This window comes from Dromaius novaehollandiae, chromosome 7, assembly GCF_036370855.1.
Source record: "Dromaius novaehollandiae isolate bDroNov1 chromosome 7, bDroNov1.hap1, whole genome shotgun sequence".
Taxonomy (NCBI): Eukaryota; Metazoa; Chordata; class Aves; order Casuariiformes; family Dromaiidae; genus Dromaius; species Dromaius novaehollandiae.
This window is the reverse complement of record NC_088104.1, coordinates 43,000,507-43,017,744: the sequence shown is the minus strand read 5'-3', so window position 1 is coordinate 43,017,744 and position 17,238 is coordinate 43,000,507. Positions and strand designations below refer to the sequence as shown.

At 47.5% G+C, this 17,238-nt stretch overlaps 2 long non-coding RNA genes across 3 annotated transcripts in view; both read left to right on the top strand.

Annotated features, from left to right (window-relative positions):
- Window positions 1-17,238, top strand: part of LOC112985796 (uncharacterized) — a 112,453-nt gene that overhangs the window by 74,782 nt on the left and 20,433 nt on the right. For both annotated transcript variants that reach the window (XR_003259831.2, XR_003259830.2), the window contains one exon: window positions 3,958-4,063. This is a non-coding gene — a long non-coding RNA (uncharacterized LOC112985796). The remainder of the gene's footprint in view (window positions 1-3,957; window positions 4,064-17,238) is intronic.
- Window positions 10,566-16,856, top strand: LOC112985797 (uncharacterized). The gene is made up of 2 exons (XR_003259833.2): window positions 10,566-11,879; window positions 15,623-16,856. It is a non-coding gene; the product is annotated as an uncharacterized LOC112985797 (long non-coding RNA).

Here is a 17,238-nt window from a genome sequence, read left to right as displayed (position 1 = left end):
GAAGGGAGGTGTCCTTCCTCTTCTCCTCTGGTTTCGCTCTGTTTTCACTTGGGTTTTCCTTGCCTCTCCTCTTCCAAAAACAGTTCTTGGCTTGCTTTTCGTAGGGCTCAGGTATTTTCCTGAGGACTTTCTGCTCCCACCCCACCAGCAGGAATCTAGAGGTAACTTGCTGGAGGAACAGGAAACTAGAAAAAGCTTTGGGTCATTTCCACCCCCTGAAACTTCCACCACCCTGCAAAAAATGGACCTCCACGTGCTGGAGGATGACCTTGGAGAGGACCACAGAGATCTCTGGTCTGGGGTAGGGCTTTAGGAGGGGGAGCAGGACTTGTGAAGGAAAGCAGACGGGCTGGACCAGCCCACCGGTGGCATGCGGAGTGTGTGGCCAGCCGTGCTCCTCCGTCTTGAGCGAGCCGACATCAGCGGCGAATGCTCCTGTGCAAGTGGGGCACTGGCTGGTGAAGTGCTTTGGGAAGAGGAATGGGGATGAAAGAGGAAATGGGCTTGGGAACGACTGAAAGAGAGAGGAATGCAATCCCCCTTGTTAGAACAGACTGATCTCTTTATTATTTATTTATTTATTTATTTATTTATTATTATTTATTTATTATGCAAAATTATTGAAAGGAAAGGGCAGCCTAAACGTGTAGCCATCCCAGCTCTGGTTCTGCTGTTACTCAGTTATTCAGAATAACACTGAGAGAAGAAGACCTAGAGAGGAAGGCAGAGTAAACCTTTCTTTTGGAGAAGGGAAGGGAAGCAAAGCTCGTGTGTGTGCTTGTCACTGAACAGGGAAAAGAGCACCCCATGGCTGCCAGTCCTCTGGCCCCAAGCCTGCCCCTCCGCAGTCTGTTTCGAAGGCTTGCATAAAAGGTATGATACCTACCTTGCTATGCAATGTGAACATTACACCATGCCAGGCAGCTGATAAGAAAACACCTTTTCTTTTTGTTGAGGAAACTTGACGTAAGCTTAAAAAGTTTTCAGGAAAAAGGAAAATGTTTCAAGGAGTGCCTGAAATGGAATACTTGTGGTACTTAGCAAGGCACAAAATATGTTTGATTCACGTCAGTAAACATTTTCAGCTTCCTTTTAAACAAATGGAACAACTGTAAAATTGAAACCTAAAGATAAAATCTTTCTGTAAATGTACAATGGCTCAAAGAGCAGTTTTGTCTTGAGAAAGTTTCACTTGCTCTACCGGGAAGGCAACCCCACGTGGGTTGCAAGAATAAGCCTTTTTTTTCCCCTATAATTTAGCTTTAAAATACACTGAGGGATCAAAAGCAGAAAGCTCTCAATAGTGTTTCACCTGATCCACGCAGAGCCAGTGACGTTGCAGTGGATCTTCAAGGTCCCAGCCAGAAACCCAGATGCTCATGTTTGATGGACTTCAGCTGGACTCTATTCATGCCTCAAGGCAACCATTATATTATTGGTTTTCTTCCAGCTGATTTCCAAGCTTCTCGCAATGAACTGTGGACCTAGGTGGTAGGGTGGTATCATCAGGTTATTTAGAGATATCCTCTTGAGGTTATTTAGAGATATCCTCTTGAGGTTCTGATGGAGATTTTATTGGCAGGAGTGAATTAAAATGCCAGCTCCGACTCTTGGGTGCCAGGGCTTAATGGGAGCTCTCCAAGGTCTGCTTGGAAAGACCTATGGCAATGTTGACCAAGACTTGGCCAAGATGGCCTGAGAACCTCGCTCTACACCTCTTGTATATGAAGAACTTGTATCTGGTGGTAGGAGACTGATGCCAGGGTGCTACTCTTAGATTTAAAACTGTTTATTTGCAAACGAAAATAAAACTTGACGATATATTTACAAATATGATAAATACCAGCATTGATTCCTTCTGCTTTTCTGCTACAGTCTCCAGTAGTATCTGTTTTTGTCCTCTCCTGACAGTGTTGTCTCAGTAAGAAAACTTACACATCCAAGTAGCCTGATCTGTGGATTAGGAGATCTAGATCTGAATCACAGCCCTGCTAGAGACCTCCTCTGTAGTCCCTTAGTGAAATCTCTTACCTTCCTCTTGCTTTCTCCAGCTGGACGGACAAGTTATTGTCACTTCATTTTCAGTGAAGGTCTTTTGAGATGCACAGAGGAGACAAGCAGTTTTTACACAACTTTGCCACTCACAATGGTTGGAAAGATGATTAAAAACCACAGGCATGCAAAGCTCAAGTGAGATAGGAAGACTCTTTGAGTAGGCAATATTGGTAGGGGTAGTGCTAAAGTTACTTCCAAAGCACACATCCAGGAGAGTAATTCTAGTTGTTTATCTCATGTGAAATTGGCAGGATCTTTATATTGTCGCTGAAGTGTATTTCCTCTTAGCATGCACACGGAGACTTTGAATGATGCTATCTTCCCTTTTTTGCATTCTGGCAAATCTCCTGCTAACTCAGCCCCTTTATGAAGATAAGATTTGGCAGCACACCCTAATAGCTAATGTGCTGGTGTGGTAGGCGTGGGGAGTCTGTTTTCCTGTCATTCCACACTGTTCGGGCAAGAATACCTCTGTGAAGGAGTTCAACCGCAAGCTCCCGGTTTGGACAATAGGGTGGACGTATATTACGTGCTAGGCAGAAGGTCAGACAGGATGATCCCCGCAGGCCTGCAAATCAGTGGCACTCCCCATTCAAAAAAGTACCATTTCTGTTTGGTTGCCTTAGGCTTAGTCTAATCTCCCTGCAGTCGTTTCGACTTTTTCCTCTGATTTCAGAGTGTGTTGGGTCATGCCCATTTTGGTTGATCTAAACCGTTTCCTATCTTTCACCTCAATCATTTATTGTAATGCCAGTCATGAGTAAAACCCCTTCTCAAGGGGAAGGGTTAAAAGCAGAACAGCGACTCAAGAGGGGCACCGGCCCAGTTGCTAGTAGGTGGCAGCAGAGCTGAAGGTATCATTCACCGGAGCTATGGATAGAGCGGCCTATCTGGGTTGGTGGCAAGTCAAATTGGAAATCTTTTGCTTTTCTTTTCAAGAAAAGGAGAAAGGTGAAAAATCTTTCTTTGAAGTCACTCAGAACTTGCTATGTTTCTTGGAATAAGCCACTCTCTTTTGATGTTAAGATTATTCAATATTTTTGAATTTTTTTAATAGTATGTCAGTTGGAAAGAAAAAGGTCCCTTGAAAAAATAGTGTTCCCAAGGATGTGTTTCTGTTTTTACCAGACAGAATGGGTTGACAATTTCAGCTCAAAAGCATGAATAGATTCTGATTCCCAAGTGGAACTTTTCAGCAGATTTACCATTTGCTGAAAATACCATGCCTTATCCCTTATTTTTTACATATGCTATACATTTCAGAAGCCAACTTCTCCAATAGCCTATTGATTTCATCAGATCTCGAGCAGTGTACTTTATGTTCTGGCAGTAAAGCCTGATTATATTTCTGCACAGATAGCAGTGAGTTTTAATATAAATTTATAATTTATAGGGCAGACAGATAAGACATTTTGTGTTTCTGTTCAGTGCCTTTGATGTCAATGAGAATCCTTCCTCCATGGGCATTTTGGATGAAAACCTTGAAACAATAAAAAAAATCTATTTTAAAATGTTTACATCTGGGGACATGTAGTCAAATCTAGTTTAGATGCACATTTTATTAACCAGATGGTAATGTCTTATTTACTTTTCCCATATAAAACCATCTGCGCTTGAACTGGGGAGATGCTGTCTCTTTGCTACAGTTGGGCGTTTCGCTGCAGGGGGTGTAGCGTTGCTTTCGTTAGCATCCAATTTTCTTTCCTTGTCAGAGCTGAATATGTAACACTAGTTTTATTTAACCTTGCTTTAATTAAAGGGTTACAAAACTGCAGTTGGCTCTTTCTGCATCTGTTAGCTGGCATTCTAGATTTTGCTGCCTTTAAATAAAACTGAAATCTCTTGCGTTGTTTTCCCTTGATAATGAACTTACATATTTTCTTCTTTGTTCTTATCCCATAGCTCCTGCATGTAGCCTTCTCCGCTGCTAAATAATTCCTGTTCTTCCTCGATGTGAAATCCTGCCTCCACTGAAGTCAATGAAAATCTTGACATCAACTTCAACAAGGTCAGGACTTCTCCCTGGGTGTTTATTTTCTTTAAGTGCTCATAGCCTGTTACCCTGTCCAATCTTTCCTTGAGCCAAGTTCAACACCTCCATCTCCATCATCTCTGTTGCTCTTCTATGAACTCCCTCCAAATATAGCGTTGGGTGCCCAGAAAGGAACATGCTATTTCAGGTGTCGTCTAACCAGTAACCTCATGAAACTATTATTTTTCTGCTATCGGCTACACTGGGTTTTTTTTCTTTCTTTCCTTGTTTTACTGCCGTATCGTGTTGCATTTTCTTGTCATTAATAAAGATGTAAAAAAAAATTAGACCTAACACTGACCTCCCTATGGAATCCACCAGCTCTGCCAACAATATACTCTGTTGGTTGCCTTTTTGCTTTTTATCCCATCTAGCTCATAGCCTTCATGGACTGTTCCCATCCACGCCAATTTGAATTAATCTTGTATGATGCGAAGAGACACCATATTGAAGGCTTCAGCACAGTAAAAATCAGAGGCATGTGGGAACCAGATGTTCCCCTTTTGAGAAATTTCCTAATTTCAAAAGTAAATTGAAAGAAAATTTTCCCCTTGGTATCAAAATGGACGATCAAATTTCAAATTTGCTTGCAAATAGGTTTTTTTAATGAGAAAAAATCATTCACTGATCAAAATTATTTGAGTTACATTTTCATATATTAATTTGAATTACGTAATTTCGTGCAAAACTGACTTCTGGCACAGTGCTGTCGACAAGCACGGTCACTTCACAGAACGTCATTTTTCAGTAGAAAACTCTGATGAGACCAGTGTTGAGTAGCATTGATAGCTCACAATATAAAATTTCTACACCCAAACTGACAAGCACCTCTCGTTTCTTGGAAAAAGACACTTTTGCGCGTTTTGTTGTGTAGCATTTCTCATCTTAAGGATCTTGTTCTTTTCAAACCTGCGATAAAAAACACTAGTATCTTCAGAAAAGAGAGGGTATGTAAGTCAGATCAAGCTACAGCTGTCCTATGAGAAAAATATGTGATCCATTATTTTGCTTTGTAGCCGATTCATGGGTTTTAGCAATTGAGTTACTGTGAGGAAGTAGTGTGGATTTACCTGGGGGTCTGCCTCCCGTGTTCCTTTCCTCCAACGGTTTTTTAAATTAAAAAATCGCCAGCTGTGATGCAATTTTTTTGCTCTTTATGAGCATTTCCTGTTTACTTCTCCGAAATCTGCTCTTGCTATTTCGGTTTTGATTCACCAGCTTGTTTTTATCAGCGGTGCTACATTGTATGCCCCATACTGGTGTGTGATAAATCCCGTCGACACAGTTACCTAGCCTGGATGAAACCGCTCTCTGGATAGGAGAAATAAAAAGCATCTCTGAGATCGGCAGGGGAGGTGGTTGTAGAAGCTGCCTTTGGAGGAAATGAAGTGTTCACCTCTTCGTTCCTATTGTTTTCAGGGTTCACCTCTGTGGTTCTCGAGCAGAGACTGAAGCCTCACTAAGGGTTTTTTTAGAGATCTTTCCAAATGGTCCCAAACTCCTCCCACTAGCCAACATCTGACGGTCTTCAAGGGGGTATATTTTAACCATTTTCCCTTAGAGGATGTGCATGGGATGAACCAGCGTGTCACTTGGCTCTTGGTGTTTGGTGGGTCCTTGGAGGCAGTTCCAGTCAGTGAAAAAGCAAAGATTGATGAACACTAGAAATGTTTGCTGGATTTATTTCTGACAAATCATGCTAACATTGTTAGCAAATGTGACTGATCATCTGAGCAAAACCCAAGAGCTGGAGTTAACGTTATTTATTGCTAAAATCAAAGCAACCTTGCAGCCTTGTTACCCTTCACAAGGCCAGGTGCAGGCAGGGTAGCGTGGTATTCACAAGCACAGCCTGTGGGCAAGGCAGAAGAACTGTCACCTTCGTAAACATTTACACTTCATTTTGCAGACTTTCCCCATACATTTTCTAAATGTCTCTTAACCGCATTAATTATTACATTGGTGGAAGAAAGTTACTGGCTGCACAAATCACTTAATCAAAACTATGGGCACATTTACAGTGAAATGCCCACAGTTGGTTACTAATCCAGCAAACAATCCAAATGCTCTAACTGGATTTATCACATCATTCTTCTCTCTTTTTTGGCCACAAACAAGGTCAGAATAACCACTCGGGGTAATAAGATAGCCTCAATATATCAACCGACTGTAATGGAATTCCATTCTGTCAAGGCAGCTTCTTAGGCCCAAATTTCTGCAAGATTAAAAGCCCTTCATAGGCTGCACAAGTAAAATCTATTACTAATAAAGGTAAGGTCCCATGCTCTCAAGGGGAAAGGAGAAACTCGGATCCCGAACAGTGGGAAATCTCCGGCGGTACCTTTTGTCTGTCTACGAAGGCCTTTATTTTCTCAGTTTCCTTGTACCACCCCAGGACTGTGTTTGCTTCAGAGAATCGAGGTAAATAGTTAGAATGGAGAAGTGGTCGTGAGAGGACTGTGATCTCATAAAGCTGCTTATGTGTAAGTGGAAGAAATTAGGAGAATTAGGTCCATTTCATTATGTTTGTGGTCCTTGGGAAAGAACTCTGGGAGCAGCAGAGTCCTAGGTGAACTGGGGCATGTTTTTCCCTTGGAGCTAGTATGAGGAAGAACTGTGCAATTTTCAGCACGGAGCAAGGTTTCTTAGGGCTTTCCCATCTCATAGTCTTTATTTGTATTTCAGGATAATTCCAGATTCGCTGTGGCTTGCTTAAAAGAGGGTTGTGCTGGGAATCTCAGTCAGGGTCAAAGTGGACAGTTTGCTTTGGCAGGAGTGGTGTGAGCATAGTTAGATCAGTGGCTGACCACCGCCTTCGCTCCGCGTATGGACTGTCCTGGCCATTTACCTTGGGTAATGGCCAGCAGATCCTGCTAGACTCATGTTACAGGGCCGTGTTTGAACTCATCTCCGTCATTCCAGGAATCCATATGTGAGACAGACACATCCGCACACACGCTACAGACCCAGTATATTGGCAGCAGCTGAGGTAAATATTATTTCTATATCATGAATAAGAATGAAATAATATCTCTGGAGGATCTGGAAGAAAGACAGAGGAGACTCGGTTTGTCACGGTCTGCCCTTGGGTTCCTTTTCTTTTGAGCTGTCTTGTTATACAGCAAGACAGAAACCAGGAGGAGAAAACCCAGTCTGCCAAGGACATGGATTTCAACCCTCACTTGAAACCCCGGCAGCTCCTTCCAGGAAAACAGAGCACGTTGTTTGTTATGGCAGTCTTCACCAAAACGGTTCAGGGGCCAAGTTAACCCTAAGGAGGAAATTCAGTGTCTCTGAAGATGAAAGGTCTGCATGCTTTCTTCCCTTGCCTCCAACACTTCCCATGCATGCCTTGCTTTGCTCTGCTTGCTGCAGTGATGTTATTTGGAAGGGAGGGAGAGGCTGACAGGCTGGTTACCACCTGTGGTTTGGTGCCGAGCTGTTTATTGCTGAACGACAAAAAGTTCATCAGTGGTCACGCTGGCTTGGTGAGTGTTTGGGTGAGCACTCGGTAGGAGAGGAGCCCAGCGCTGGATGTGATGTGGCTGAGCGAAACGTGAGCCTGTAGAGACTTCAGGAAGCTTGTTGGTGGCCCTGGTGACCACAGAGCTGCTCCTAGGTATGGTTTCCCAGGCTGGGTGGCCCAGTGCAGAGATGACAAGAACAAGAAGATGGATTGGGGCCACCTTGAGGGACCTCAGGAGAGCTGGATTCACATCAGAGTTGCGGCCCAGGCTTCTTTGCAGACCACAGGCCTAAGAAAACACGGCAAAGTTGCAGTAGCACAGCCACAACTCAGTTTAGCCAGCATGGGGAACCCATATGTTCCCGTTGGAAGTCCTCTTCCCTACACCCCCCAAAAGGGGAGTCTCTCTGTGCTTGGTCATGTCCCCAGCCTGACACCCCCCTTCCCCCCCAGCTACACCAAGCCAATGAAGTATCTTGCACACTTGCTTGTTTTAAATCTGAGCAGTTTCAAAGGCTGGAGGTAAAGCCACCTTAATCACCTTGTCATCTGGTTTCCCACCTGTCCACATATTTTTTACTGGGGAATCTCTCTACTTGATTCATGTTTCAGCCTGGCTGACTTTGATGTTTCAGCATCTGTCCAGAGGGTCCTGACTTGCCTCTGGCTTTAATTTGTTGTTCAAAGGTAGGAGGTGGAAGGGAGGACATCCTCACAGCTCACACCAGCCTGGGGAAACCTTCCTTTTGTCCCCCTGCCTGCCACAGCCTCTCTCCTGTGACCCTGGGCAGGTCACTTGGTAACTCTTCAAGTGCTTCAAGCCCGAAGACAGCCCCAAGTCAGCTCCGTGGCCCTATGGGGCACCTGAAGGCTGTCAGGACCAGCAATCTTGCAAAAGCACTTCAGCATTATCCCCTTTGGAGCATGTGGGACACCCCGGCAAAAGGAAAGGGGTCCGTGTTACGCTTACTGAAGAGGCAAGCAGCTATTCATGCACTGAAGCTCGTTCTTAAAGCACGCCTAGCTGCTAAGCTCCCCAGCTCCAGACTGGGATAATATTTTCCTTCTCTCACCCTTTATTCCCCTTCGTTCTCGGGGTGGCTCCCTCCCCTCCACGCTCCTCACCTCTGAAGAGTTTGCAGCCTCTTACCCACTGTTTACACAGAGCCTAACGCCGGGGGTCCTGAACCGGGAGGGGAGAGTAGGAAAATACATACTAATTTAATTGCTGAAACGCCTTCCATAAATTAAAAGTTCAGAGTCTGAGCTAGTGTTTTTAAACTCTAAGCACATCTGGCTTCTCTGGTAAAGGCTTCCCTCGTTCCAGTAGGAAAACTGTAATTATGTCAAAATCCCATTTAATGGGGAAAGAAGAGAACATGTGGCAGGAGTGTGAAGTCGGGTTTGATCATATTTCTTGCCCCGTAACTGGCGCCGCATGACATTATTTTCAATCCGCCTGAGCCGCGGAGCTTGCCGAACCACGCTACGCCGTGGGAGAGTAAGGCCGGCCGGCTCCTCCGTTGCTGCCGGGGGATCATCTGCCGCAATTCATCATCGCCTGAGCTCCTCAGGGCGGGAGACAGCATGCCGGCATGTGCGTGCTCATGCCACACGTGCAATGTGTGTAATGCAAAAGCAAACACGGATCACCCTGGGCCCCCGCTACCACAGACCGCTGTAGCGTAGAAGTTGAGGCCAAAGCTTGAGGAGGTGCAATCCATCTCCTCCTCCAGGCCATCAGTGAAGATACGGAGCACCTAAGAAACGGGGCACTGTGTGGTCTCCACTCTGCACAAGGTTGGCTCTGAGATCCTCGTGTTGTGGCTGAGCATCGTCTGCCACTTGCGATGGCAGTGTCCCAGCACAGCCTGTCGGCAAGCCCTTTTCCGTCCCCTTTCCTCTCTCTGTGGAAACATAAGAAATTATACGTGACATCCTACACCAACTTTGTAAACGAGGTTTCCCAGAAGAGACAGAGATCTGCCATGCAAAGTACAGTAAAACCAGTGAGAGTGAACTTATGGGTGCTTTGTGGTTCTTCTCCCACCAGCTGCCTTCTTCTCGCGTTTCCAGTGTGTCTCTTCTGCTTTAGGTTGCCGAGAGTGACTAATGCTTTCTCCCCACCTACACCTACGTTAAAAAAAAGAAAAGGCGAAAAACCTCCTCGGGATGCTCCCCAGGCCTGCCTGCCTTTTAACTAAAGCAGGAGCAAGTCAGATCTCGGTGTGTGACTCTGCGTTCGTGCTTATGGGTGTGCTGCCGGGGCTGGCAAGTCTAGCGCTGAAGGTCCCTGCTGTAAAACGCGACCGGTTGCCTCCTCTCCTTCCGAAACCTCTGAGGCACAGGAGGGGCTTTTTGATACCGTTTCCCAGGAGTTATGACTTTGTGCTTTGGCACGTCTCTGCGTGTTTGGGGAGGAGACGTTTCTTTGGAGGCTTTTCCTTCCAGCACGATTACATTTTCCTCGGGGGCTGGCAAAGCTCAGCAAACAGTTTAGGGGCCGCGGGCTTGCGCTGGCAGCAGGCGACGTGCGGGTCCGACCCTCTCCCGCGCGCTCGCAGCCCTGCGAAACTCGGGGCTGGGGGCCAACGGCCCGTTTGGTGGCTGCTTTCTCGCACTTCGCCTCTCCTCGCTGAGCGTTGCGGAGGGGAGCGAAGCAGCTGCCGGTGGGCTGCTGGGGGAGGACGAGGGTCTGCGCCGGGCCGCCCTCCCTCGCGCGTCAGTGGCGTGGCCCTGGGTCTCTCCAAAAAAAACCCCCCTTCAGACCGGCGAGGGCTGCGTGAGCCGAGGTTCTTAGCCCCCCGCCAGGCTGGCCGGGGAGGTCCCCGAGCACGGGGGCTGGTCCCCAGGCAGGGCCGGCCGCCAGCACGGGGGCGGCCAGGGGAGCGGCGGCGGTGCAGAGCCCTCCGAGCCACGCGGAGGGGAGGCACCCGCCCGGGGGCAAGGTCTCCTGCGCATCCCCCCCCCCCCGCCCCGAGCATCCCTTCCCCAGGCTGCGAGGGGCCGGGCGCTCCCGGCTCGCGGCGCTCAGCTCCCGGCGGGGTGCCGTGTGCCGCGGGACCGGCGTGCAGGGCCATTGGGACGAACGCACAAACGAACCAAAGATCTTCATGCCAAATTTTCTGTGTTTTTTTATTTTATTAGCCTCGGTCACCTTCAGATCTCAGGCATTTGGAGACACCGTGTTACACCAGCTACCTTAACTGGAAATGGAAGCAGCAAGGCATTTCCCAGCAAAATGATTGCTGCAGGAAAAATTGCGTTGCCCTGGTTTTCTGTGCATAAACATTGCTTTCGCCTTTTTAGGTCCCCTACCCCTTTTTCAAGGTTTGGGCAGTATGAATAGTCGCTCGTCCCCAAAGCAAACATTTCAGGGGCCGGAAGGTAGTGAAAAAAGTCCTTCCCTGCATGGTGAAGGCAACCTGTGCGGCTTGGGAATTCCTCCCGGCCAGAGCGATTTCCACCACGTCCATCAGTCCAGGTTTTGTGTGTTTGGTGTCCCTGTTCCCGGGAAGCGTGTGGCGGTCGTGGCCGCGGCCCCGGTGGGAAGGCTCCCGGGAGGCTGCGGTGACGCTGCCTGGAGACACCGGCCCAGCCGCCCCAGCGAGGTCCCGTTCGCCTCTGAGATCATTTATTTTGCTGGACTCCGAGGCTGACTCAGTGCTAACACGTGCTGCTTTTTGGCCCGATTTATTGCAGTTACTTGACATCCAAAATAAACAACGCCTGAGGTCCCTCTGCCGCTTCACCCTGCGCGGAGCGTCACGTCGGAGCCGCGCTTGCGCTCGGACCGCGCTGTGCGCGCCGGGACCTGCATCGCCCGGGCTCCATAAACGATGATAAATCGCTTGGCACGGGCAATGTGTTTCAGCTAAGCCCCAACCTGTTTAGTCTAATGCGCAAAGCGAGCTGAAATGAAAGGCCCGTTGGCAGGGCTGGTTTAAACAGGGGGACCGAGGCATCCCCCGGCCTCCTCCGCAAATAAATCACAGTTCAAAGGAGCTCGCGTCCCAGCAGCTGGGATATTGGAGCCGCGCGGCGGAGGGCGGCGTGTGTTTCCAACCCATCCGTCACCGCTCCGGAGAATCGAAAGGCACTGGAAAAGGCCATCAAAGCAGGTCTTGCTCAGGAATCACCCGGCGGCGATGGCCACGACCCGGCGAAGGTCTCCGAGCGAAAGCTGGTAGGCGGCAAAGTCCGTCCCGTCCTTGGCACAGCCACGGTCCACGCGCTGGCGGATGCTCGGGGGCAAGAGGTGCCGGCCCCGCGCCCGCCCAGCCCCTGCCTGCTGGCTTTCTTCTGTGGCCTGCTTGGCGATTCCAGGTTTGTCCTTAATTTTTAAGGGAAACTTCGCAGAGACGCCGGGGGAGGGAGAAGGAGGCAGAGATGGGAAAAGCAGATGGGACCAGGAGTCCGGTTTGCTGGCGCTTCTGTCCGCTGATCTATCCCAAAGGGCGGCTTGATGGATTTCATTTACAGCTATTCCTGCCCTACATAATCTCCGAGAAGGAAAGTGCCACTTGCAGTTTGTGTATCTTCCACTGACATGTATATTTAGCGCTCGTTAACCACTTACCTTGGGCTAATAATTCCACTTTTTTTCCCAAACGCTAAATTTCCTCATTTCCGTGAGTTTCAGGAGCCAAAGAGAATATTTCTGAGGGATTTGTTTCAGCTTCGTGTGGAGGTTTGCTGTGGCCTTTTGGTTTATTTGAACAATGTTTCCGTGTTTTTCAAGATTACTGATAGTAAAACGATCTCATTGCTTTAAACCTGTAAAATGCTCTTATTCGTTTCAGAAAAAAGCAAGTTTAGGACGTCAAAGATTCGTTGCTTTTTGTGGGGGGGGGATCATTATATCTAATTGCTTTTGCCAAGCTGATAGCAATTAACATTTTAGTTTCTGTTTAAATTCTTTACCGCTCTAATTTATAGGTGCTTTCCTTGTTTCGTTCTAGATTCAATGACCTGATGGTCCCTTTTCCATCTATTTAGCCTCTGTCAACACACAAACTCCCAGGAATGGCAGGACCTGAAGTGAACGGTCCTTGCGCAATTCCTCACATATATTTTTTTTTAATTCGATTTTTGTAATTCAATTTTTGTAATTCGTTGCTTGAGCACGTGCTTAAATCTGACTTCAGTGCGATCTAAGCAGCAGCCTCAAATAAGTGCTGGCAGAGGCAGGGCTGCTTGCGCAAGAGGCACCTGAGGCTCGAGGGGTTACGAGCGCGGCCGGGAGTGGAAGCGGCTGCCGTCGCCCCGGGGAGTCCCGCGCGTGCGTGCTAAACAGATAGCGCTAACGCTGCTTCGATGTGATTTCCTGTCTACGCGGAAACTAAGATCTAAGCAAAAAGTCAGACCAAGGCAGACTGAACCACCGGGTTTTTCCCCTGCGAACGGAAGCTGAACTCGAGCAGGACTGAGGCCAACCAGCTCGGTTCACGCCACGCCAGCACGAGCCACGAAGCACAGCCGCTTTACCCCCCGGTTTTAAAACACCCGTGCAGAGGTGCTCGGAGGCACCTCGGCCTGGTGCAGTGCCCTCACGGGGCTGTTTTCTCCACCGGGGAGCTGGTGACAGCCGGGGTCCCCGGGCTGGGAGCCGAAGGGAGCTGGCAGCTTTAATTCTCAGCTGCAAAGAGCTGGTGTCACCAGGCCAGTTATGCGGGCACCTGCCTGGGCTCCCTCACAATTTCGTCGGGAATGGTTTGATTTCAACAGATCTGCAAATTTCCACAAGAAGTGCTTTTTTTTTTAACTTTTCTCTCTCCCCCCGCTCAGCCGCGGAACGAGGGATGTTGCACCCATACGAGAAATCCCCCCGGACGGCAGGAAAACTGCCCAGGCTGAGAGGGAAGCGGATGGAAACCCAACCCAGAAAAGTGAGAAATGAAGCGTTTGGCTTTGGCGTGACTCTGCTCCCAGGGATGCTGGTAGCTGGACTGTCACCGAACATGGCAGATTTAGACCAGTCCTGAGAGCATCCGAGAAACCCAAAGCAATGCGAGGCTTTTTCAAGCTTTGCTATTTTTTAATAAAAATCCATTTTTCCAGGCAAATTCCACCCATGTATCACACAATGCTCATTTTAACCAGCTTTGCCAATGCCTCAAACTTCCGATCCAATTCAAAGGTTGCATCCGCCTTTTCTAGGAGCTCAGCGGTCCACAGGAGCATCTGAAAGTCCCGGGGTAAAGATCTTTTCAAAGTCCTCATATGCAATAGGACGTCCTAAAGTAAAAGCAAGGTTCATCTGCACAGCAGAAAACAAGACGCTCCTGTCTCAAGCAGAGGCACAAACTCTCGCAGGAACTAACGGGAAAGGTGAGCACCCGCCGCACCGTCTGCTCCGAGCGCAAGGCACATTTTCCAGCCTGCCTTCTTCATTGCAAACACAGAAGTACAGCTATATGCAAAAAAAAACCCCAAACCTCACTGGATGTACCATTTCCACGCTGAGCGAAGGATCAGAGAGGAAGAAGCAGCATCACATACTTAGTCACATCGTCTAATGTGTGCTTGGAAGGCTAGTGCAGCAGTTCAAGCACGTCAGAGGGAAAATGCGCAGGGGAAGTCCTCGGTCCCAGCTCCCCACGGTAATCAGAGCTAGGAGGAGTCATCGAGGATGTGCTGCGAAACACCTAAAACTCTCCAGTTTAGCATATTGGGAGAGGCCAAACTGCTGCAGAGGAAGGGAAAAAGCTGGAAGCAAAGTGCAGAAGCTCCCTGACCTTTGCAAGTGGGCAGGATGGACTGGAGGTGTGTGAAGTCAGCCCGCCGGACGGCTCCCGTCCGCATTTTGCTCCAAAAGTGACCCTGAGGCTGTGTGAAAATCTCTAGCACTGGGATCCCTTCTGGAGGTTGGGTCTTCGAGCCGTGCAGTGCTAATTTGTGGTTTTGAGTAGAAACCTTTGGAAAATAGAGTAGCAGCATGAATCCGAGCCAAGCTTGCTAATTTTGGCTGATCTTCCCTTTTCGCGATTCCAACTGCAGTTGAATTTTTATATTTTTGTTTAAAAACGTAGAATCTCAGGAATAAGAAAAAAATGAATTCGATTGTGAAGATTTCATTCACTACTATGGCCTAACATAACTGAGTTTTGCATAGCACTGCAATGACGGGATATCCCCTTCCTCCCCCTTTCTTTTGGATACTGAAGTATATTTCATATTGATACTGGGTTCAAGATGTAAAGACCAGATCTGAGTATCAGGCACCTGGGTTTGGCCCAATTAAGAACTACTTTTGCATTTTTTATGTTCAAGACCAACTACTACCTAAGGTCACAGGAGAAATTCCAGCCCGTTTAAACTCACATTACGTTGACACAGGGCAGGAAAATATTCCTGCTGATGTGGGGGCTGATATGGCCCCTATTAAATGTAATAACTGAAATCTTTGTAACCTTTGAGGTGTTTATTAGAGCTGGGGAAGTCATGCTCAACCCATCCATCCTTGGAGTATAAATTACTGATTTTTGCACGCTCGGGAGCTAAATCTCCCCTGACTGGGGCATTGCCTGCTGCCTAGATATCCCAGGTGATGGGTACGTCCGGGCAAGCGGTGGTGGGTAAGTCTCGGTGCCCGGTGCCTGACGGTGATGCACAGGCCCGGAGACGCAAGCGCTGCTGCAGACGCGCCGCAGCTGAATACGGCATTTGTCGGCCTTGAGGTTAGGGCTGCATCTGCTTATTGGAAACAGATTTAAGGAGCAGTCGTAGGACGCACGGAGATGGCAGGAATATCAAGTCTGTTTGCTTAGGGAAGGGTCATTTTCCATAACACCTGCTTGTTATTGTCTTCTGCTCAGCATGGAGTCCTTTTACAGCCACGCATTTGGGGAGCTTGGCTGGGCTGCCAAGAAAAACAGAGGGAATCACTCTTTTATGAGCCATCCCTTCCTCCCTTTTATGTTGTTAGGAATTTCCCCGTGTGTATCTGTTTCACAAATTCCTCTTAATTATGCTCCATCCAAGCGCAAGTAATCCATCCCAGTTTGGCTTCTCTAACGCTAGCAAATGGAGCTCTTGGTCTCCTCCTCATTCTCTTCTTTTTTTTTTAGGGTTTCCAATACATGAGGCCAATGGCCTGCAGAAGAAAAACGATCTCAGGTGAGAAGCAATTATCGCTGCTGAAGAAGTTCTGGCTGGAAGAAAATGTTTTCCTGGAATTCCACTGAGCTGTGGATTTTCGATTAGGAAGCAGCACCACATCTGCAGAACGCACGTATGAAAACTCGGGTGTAGCATTCATTACTGTAGGCGGTCAACACCCATCCTAGGTCAAACACTGTCCTCCCAGGTCAGGCAACAGAGCCATAGGTCTGCGGGCGTGATGAAAAGGTTGATATAGCAGCGAGTTAAAAGTGCAACGTTGGCCTCCCAGCCCTGCACTGCTGCTGCATCCGAGATTGCGGCGAGCCCACAGTCGAGGGACACAAGAGCTGGTTGAACACTTTCCAAGGGAATGGTTTTTTTCTCTTCCTGTGGTAAACTCCCCTTTGTCAAAATGAGAACTTTCCAGGAGAAAAAATGACTTACAAAGATTTTTGGTTGGGTTTCTTTGTGTGTGTTTGTTTCCAAATGTCTTTTTAACGATGTTGCACAGCCATATCAGATTTTGTAAAAGTCAAAATGAGAACAAGATGTATTCATTTCACCATTAAAAAGAGGGCTGGAAAGGAAGACAAGGGATCCTACAGCCCATTCCCCTGCCCCTAAAAGGGATCACATATTTTCAAGATACGGGTTAAATGCCAAGAAATGTTGACTTTTTCTTTTGCTTTCGTTCGCTTCACTGAAGTGTAATCTACCTTTTCACATTGCCTTGCTACTGCACGTTAAAGGCAGCAGAAATCTGTTCCCCCTAAATTTTAGCTGCTACCTTTACCGTGCAGTAGCAAGGCACCATAAGCCCCCGTAAGGCTGGTTTGCCTTTCTGACGAGGGTTTTACCAGTGGACCAAGGAAGTAATTTACAGCAGTGCTAGAGAAAACCCCTGCTATCTACTAGCTGATAGTGTTTAAGCCAAACCCATGCTGCCGCTGCTCTTGCATCCAGCCAAAAATGGCAATTTAAGGAAATCCAAACATTTTGTGAGAGCGTATCAATTTCATCTACATTTTTGACAGGAAATTATGGAAACATTTCCATTCCATAGAGTCAAAATGTTTCATTTTGGCCGTTGCTTTAGCTGTTTCTATACAATAACTATAGCATACGGAGAAGTTGAGGTTTAGATCTTTATCTGATATTTTTTAGTATAAAAGTCAAAATAAACAAAGCATTTCAGCTTCATTAGTATTTTCTCTCCTTAGTATTCAGGAAAAATGCCATATATTTACATGTTTGTTTCCCCCAGAAAAAATACTTTTAATTTTCAAATGCATCTGAGAGAACTCTTGCCTAGCTTTAATGTTCAAAAGCATCAAGGAAATCCGAGTCATTTGCCTGCTTTGAATTGTAAAGGATAAATGGGCTTCTCAATCCCTTGGGCTGTTTTGAAATGCCAGCCAGGGGCCTCTAGTAATAATCCAGCTACCTCGTGCCTGACACTCTTATTCCCATCTTACAGATGGGAAAACTGCATGGTAGTGATTCTCCAAGGTCACCCAACGGGGCAGTCGTGGCCAGAGCCCAGTCCTTCTTCTGCCCACCGATCTCCTACTTGAACAGCCTA